The 6,521-nt window shown below is 45.0% G+C and overlaps 1 non-coding gene and 1 pseudogene across 2 annotated transcripts; one reads left to right on the top strand and one right to left on the bottom strand.

The window, feature by feature from the left end:
- On the bottom strand, positions 1 to 192 carry LOC113913427. The gene has a single exon (XR_003517209.1). It is a non-coding gene; the product is annotated as a U2 spliceosomal RNA (small nuclear RNA).
- Positions 193 to 5,694: 5,502 nt separating this feature from the next.
- On the top strand, positions 5,695 to 6,204 carry LOC113912672 (annotated as a pseudogene). The gene has a single exon (XR_003516922.2). The product of XR_003516922.2 is annotated as a 40S ribosomal protein S18-like (transcript).
- Positions 6,205 to 6,521: the final 317 nt, after the last annotated feature.

Raw genomic sequence — 6,521 nt, 5'->3', positions numbered from 1 at the left:
TGGGGGAGCACCGTTCCTGGGAGTACTGCAATGCCAGGTCGATGCGTACAGTGGACGGAGCAAACTCCTCTTCCACCTCCCTGCTCCAAAAATCCACTTACTATATTGTCTTCGGATCCAGGACATACCAGATATTAAACTGATGGGAAAAGATACTACACTTGATCTTAAGCCAAAAGACTGAGAAACAATTTTTTTTTTTAAGTTCAGTTTTGATCAAGTGAGTTTGAGGGAAGATATTGAGTAGACAATTCCAAGGACTGGTTTGGAGCTCAGGGAAAGGATCCAAGCTCTGAGATCAGTGTACAGAAGATAATATAAACCATCGGCATAGAGGAGGTTGCCTCGGAGGAGGGAGCGGAGAGAGGAGGATGCCTCATGTCGGAGCCTTGAGAAACGCCAGCATTTAGTGAACTTGCCCTGAGCTTTTCCACCCCTATGGCTTTACCCAAACTCTGGAATATCTTTCCCCACAGAAAATGCTTTAAGATGAAGGAGAATGCAACATACCCAAACTTCTGGGATACAGCTGACGCAGTGCTTAGAAGGATTTTTAGCAGCAAGTGCCTACATCAAACGAAGAAGAAAGATCTGAAATCTACAACCTCACCTTCCACCTTAAGATACTAGGAAAAGAAGATTAGACTAAACCCAGAGTGAGCAGAAGGAAGACAATAGTTGAAATCAGAGTGGAAGGGGCGCCTGGGTGGCTCAGTCAGTTAAGCATCCGATTCTTGTTTTCGGCTCAGGTCATGATCTCAGGGTAATGAGATCGAGCCCTGCATCTGCCCGGGGCTGAGCATGGAGTCGGCTTCGGATTCGCTCTCTCCCTCTGCCTCTGCCCAACCCCCACACCTCTAAAATAAATATTTTTTTTTTTTTTAAGAAATCAGGGGCGCCTGGGTGACTCAGTCGTTAAGTGTCTGCCTTCGGCTCAGGTCATGATCCTGAGGTCCTGGGATCGAGCCCCGCATCGGGCTCCCTGCTCGGCGGGAAGCCTGCTTCTCCCTCTCCCACTCCCCCTGCTTGTGTTCCCTCTCTCACTGTGTCTCTCTCTGTCAAATAAATAAATGAAATCTTTAAAATAAAATAAAATAAAACAAAGAAATCAGAGTGGAAATCAATGAAATGGAGAAAAGAAAAACAATAGAGAAAATCACATGAAAAATATTTGATATAAGGAGTCATCAGAGAAATGAAAGACAAAACCACAGTGAGACACCACTGCATACATATTAGGACGGCTAGAATCAAAAAGTCAGCTGGAAGAAGCGTTCATGAGAATGTGGAGAAATGAGAACCCTCGTACAATGACGGTGGAAATGTAAACTAGTACAGCCACTTCGGAGAGCAATCTGGTGGTCCTTCAAATGATTAAATACAATTTCATATGACCCATCAATTCTGGGCAAGAGGAATGAAAATGGATGTCCACACAGAAACTTGTACGTGAATGTTTGTAACAGCATTCTTCATAATGGCCAAAAGCTGGAAACAACCCAAATTGTCCCTCAACAGATGAACTGACAGAGTGTGGCATATACATATGATGGGATTATTCAGCCAGGAAAAGGCATGAAGTATGTCTACTGGCTACAGCATGGGGGGACTTTGAAGACATTATGTTAAGTGAAAGAAGCCAGTCACAATAGACCACATACCATATACACGGACATTCCTATGAAAGTCCAGAATAGGGAAATCTATAGAGACAGAAAATTGATTCGTGGTTGCTTAGTGCTGGGGGAGAGGGGGGTGGGGACATAGAGGGTGATAGATAAAGGATATGGGATTTCTTCTTGAGGTGAAGAAAATGTTCTAAGATGGGCCGTGATTATGGATGATTGCATGTATCTTTGAATATACTAAACACTATTGAATGGCACACCTTAAGTGGGTGAATCGTATATCCCAAAAGTTGTTTTAAAAAATACACAAAATAGTCTTTCCCCCAAGCTTTTGCTCCTTTCATCCATTTCAGGTACTTGTGCTGGAATAATTTTCCTAAATACCATTTTCATTATGCCGCTCCCTTGCCAGGTGAGCCTTTGCAGGGTCAATAAAGATGTAGCAATTCCGCTAACACATTCAGCGCCTACTGTCCTAGGCACAGTGATACATCCACCTGCTTCCAGTTCCAGATCTCAGCTCTTCTTTCTGAACTTCAAGGCTCACCCTGCATGCCTCGCTACCCATTTCCTTTCCCACTGACCTTCTCGGTGATAGAGACTCTCCGCTTTAAACAAGCAACCTGGACAGCATTTTGCTCCCCTCCAATTCCTTCTCCATATTATTACTCCGGGTGGGCAATGCCCTTTCATCCAAAATGACAAACCGACCTAAAATGCCAGCTCTCCTGGGAAAGAGAGCAATTGCTTAAATTCACTGTGTGATGTTGAAGCTTAGCTGGAGAGAACTTTCTCTGCCAGTGATAGTTCAGAGACCTGGGGCTACCCCCCCCTCAAGGCCGTGAGGAGCAAGCATGGAAAGAGGGGGGCCTGAAGCCCCAGGGAAGCTGGATTCGCATTCCATTTGCATAGGGCCAGCGCTGGGTCAATGTAGGATTGTTCCTGCTTTTTTTCACCTGGATGCGTACTAACCATCCTGTGTCTGTCGCCTTTTCTCCTCTCCTTGCATCTAACCCATCTCAAAGCTCATCTCCTCCAGGGATCTCTCTTGGGTTTCTCTGGCTGCAGTCTCCTTACTTCCCCAGGATCAGTCTGTCTCGTATCTATGAACTCCCCTCCTCTGTCCTCCTCCACCTCTTTTTATTTTTTATTTATTTATTTTTATTTTAAAAATTCTTTATTTAAATTCAGTTTAGTTGACATATACTGTATCATTAGTTTCGGGAGCAGAATTTAGTGATTCATCGGTTGCATATAACACCCAGTGCTCATTACATCACGTGCCCTCCTTAATGTCCATCCCTCCATGCCCCCATCCCTGCACCCACCTCCCTTCCAGCAACCCTCAGTTTGTTTCCTAGAGTTCAGCATCTCCTGTGCTTTGCCTCCCTCTCTGTTTTCATCTTATTTCATTTGTCCCTCCCTTTCCCTATGTTCATCTGTTCTGTTTCTTAAATTCCATATATGAGTGAAATCATATGGTGTTTGTCTTTCTCTGACTGACTTATTTTGCTTAGCATCATTTTTTTAAAGATTTTATTTATTTATTTATTTGAGAGAGAGAGAGAGAGCATGAGCAGGGGGACGGGCAGAGGGAGAAGCAGACTCCCCGCTGAGCAGGGAGCCTGACCACGGGCTTGATCCCAGGACTCAGCACCATGACCCGAGCCAAATGCAGATGCCCAACCGACTGAGCCACCCAGGTGCCCCATTGCTTAACATAATATGCTCTAGCTCTATCCACGTCATTGTAAATGGCAAGATTTCATTATTTTTGATGGCTGAATAATATTCTTGTGTGTGTGTGTGTATACACACATCTTTATCCATTCATCTGTCAATAAACATCTGGGCTCTTTCCATATTTTGGCTATTGTGGACATTGCTGCCATAAACATTAGGGTACAAACAAAACTAAAAATGAACTACTGGGACTTCATGGAGATAAAAAAAAAAAAAAACAAAACCTTTTGCACAGCAAAGGAAACAGTCAACAAAACTAAAAGGCAACTTACCAAATGAGAGAAGATATTTGCAAATGACTTATCAGATAAAGGGCTAGTATCCTCCCTCACCATTTTTATTTTTATTTATTTTTTTATAAAGATTTATTTATTTATTTTTGAGAGAGTGAGAATGAGAGAGTAAGAGTACATGAGAGTGGGGAGGGTTAGAGGGAGAGGCAGGCCCCTCACCAAGCGGGGAGCCCGATGCGGGACTCAATCCAGGGACTCCAGGATCATGACCTGAGCCGAAGGCAGTTGCTTAACCAACTGAGCCACCCAGGCGCCCACTATTTTTAAAGCAAATAAGCCCATTTGACAAAAATCTGCTTGAGGCTCAAGGTTTTAGCCTGCGAGGCTTTGTACTCAAACTCACAGGACTGTGTGAATATTCAAACAGCCCTACTCTGTCTTTTCTATATTTTGTTTTGAGGTGAGGAGCACTCCTTTCAGATTACCATTATAGAGAGATGATTGGATTTCTTGTCAGGAGGTCACAGGAACCCCAGTTCTGCTACGGATCTGATACATGGCTTCCGGCAGAGTAGTCTCCGTCTGACTGGAGTTCCTGAGCTGTGAAACCAAAGGGCTAGACCTCAGGGCCTCTACTAGTCTCCCAGCAGCAAAATTCTGTCCAGCTACAACACGCACTTCAGTAATTTGGCTGAGGGTGCCATCTGATGGCCCTTTTGAGAACTTCACCCACTGATTGCGCACTAGAAGCTTTCCTGCTGGAATGCTGACTTCCCAGCATGGCCTGCAATGAGAAGGGCCTTCCCTCAGCCAGGTAATGGCTTTCCGGTCTGACTTCTCCCAAGTCCATGGGCTTCATGCTTCCCCTTGGGTGGAAAGACCCTCCTTCTCCACTCAGATTCCCACCCAGGCTAGGTCAACCCAGCCACGGGATTTCTTACATCATTAAAGCCACCTAAGAGAAACCAGGAGGCCAAGAAAGCTATGATTTCACGTTCTCATGCCCCACCCCAGCCCGCACTTCACATTAGGAATGAATTGGTTCTAAGGTAATTCGTTCAAAGCAGGAGTGACTTAGCTTCTTAAAACTTCCATAAGGAAATATGTGCATTTTTAATAAAATGAGCCTTAAAGTAGGGCAATTCTTTTTTTTTTAAGATTTTATTTATTTATTTGAGAGAGAGAGAGCACAAGCAAGGGGAGTGGCAGGCAGAGGGAGAGGGAGAAGCAGGCTCCCCGCTGAGCAGAGAGCCTGATGTAGGACTCGATCCCAGGACCCTGGGATCATGACCTGGGCCAAAGGCAGATGCTTAGCTGACTGAGCCACCCAGGTACCCAATTCCGTACCTTTTAGACATTAGGAAAGGGTTTTGTGTCCAGATGGAGTTTCCTTCAAGAATAGAGGCTATAGTGGGCCTCCTGGGTGGCTCAGGTGGTTGAGCATTTGACTCGATTTCAGCTCAGGTCATGATCTCAGGGTTGTGAGATGGAGCCCCTTGTTTAAGTCCCCACTCAGCAGGGAGTCTGCTTCTCTCTCTGCCCCTTCCCCTGCTCATGGTCTCTCTCTCTTTCAAATAAATAAATAAATCTTTAAAAAACAACGAAAGCTATAGACAAATAGTTGTGAATAAGCAAGAATCCAAGGAATATTATTCGTTCTTTTTTTTTTTTTAAGAGCCAGGGTTTTTTGTTTGTTTGTTTGTTTTTTTAAAGATTTTATTTATTTATTTGACAGAGAGACACAGTGAGAGAGGGAACACAAGCAGGGGGAGTGGGAGAAGGAGAAGCAGGCTTCCCGCTGAGCGGGGAGCCCGATGCGGGGCTCGATCCCAGGACCCTGGAATCGTGGCCCGAGCCGAAGGCAGACGCCCAACGACTGAGCCGCCCAGGCGCCCCATATTATTCGTTCTTAAGAGCCCGTTTTAAAATAACTATTAGAGGGGCACCTGGCTGGCTCAGGTTGTGGAGTTTGCAACTCTTGATCTCAGAGTTGTAAGTTCAAGCGCCACACTGGGTGTAGCGATTACTTAAAAATAAAATCTTTAATCTCTTCCGCAGGAGGCCTACACGCCGCCGCTGGGGCCGCCGCCATGTCTCTAGTGATCCCTGAGAAGTTCGAGCACATTTTGGGAGTACTCAACACCAATATCGATGGGCGGCGGAAAATAGCCTTTGCCATCACTGCAATTAAGGGTGTGGGGCGAAGATATGCTCATGTGGTGTTGAGGAAAGCAGACATCGATCTCACCAAAAGGGCCGGAGAGCTCACTGAGGATGAGGAGGAACGTGTGATCACCATTATGCAGAATCCTCGCCAGTATAAGATCCCAGACTGGTTTTTGAACAGACAAAAGTACGTGAAGGATGGAAAGTACAGCTAGGTCCTGGCCAATGGTCTGGACAACAAACTTCGTGAAGACCTGGAGAGACTGAAGAAAATTAGGGCCCACAGAGGGCTGCGCCACTTCTGGGGACTTCGTGTCCGAGGCCAGCACACCAAGACCACAGGGCGCCGTGGCCGCACCGTGGGTGTGTCCAAGAAGAAATAAATTTGTAGGCCTTGTCTGTTAATAAAATAGTTTATACACCTAAAAAAAAAATCTTTAAAAACATAACTGTTTGGGGATGGATTTCAGGTAATCAAGAGATAACTAAGGAACCCACAGCCAAAAAATCGTGGATGAGCCCTGATTATACGCAGTCTCTGGAACTACAACAAAACAAATGGGGGGATGTGGTGTGATTATCTGCACTCACATTATAGAACTGAGGCAACTGAGAAAAAAAAAAAGAAAAAGGAAAGAGATCAGAACTAGAGCAAATTTGCTAGTGCTGGAATGCAAATAATATCACTTAAAACTAATAAATAAAAGAAGTCTATGTATATTTAATACAGGGGCACCTGGGTGGCTCAGTC

The sequence above is a fragment of the Zalophus californianus genome, chromosome 14 (genome assembly GCF_009762305.2).
Source record: "Zalophus californianus isolate mZalCal1 chromosome 14, mZalCal1.pri.v2, whole genome shotgun sequence".
NCBI classification, from domain to species: Eukaryota; Metazoa; Chordata; class Mammalia; order Carnivora; family Otariidae; genus Zalophus; species Zalophus californianus.
This window is presented reverse-complemented; position numbering and strand designations above follow the sequence as displayed.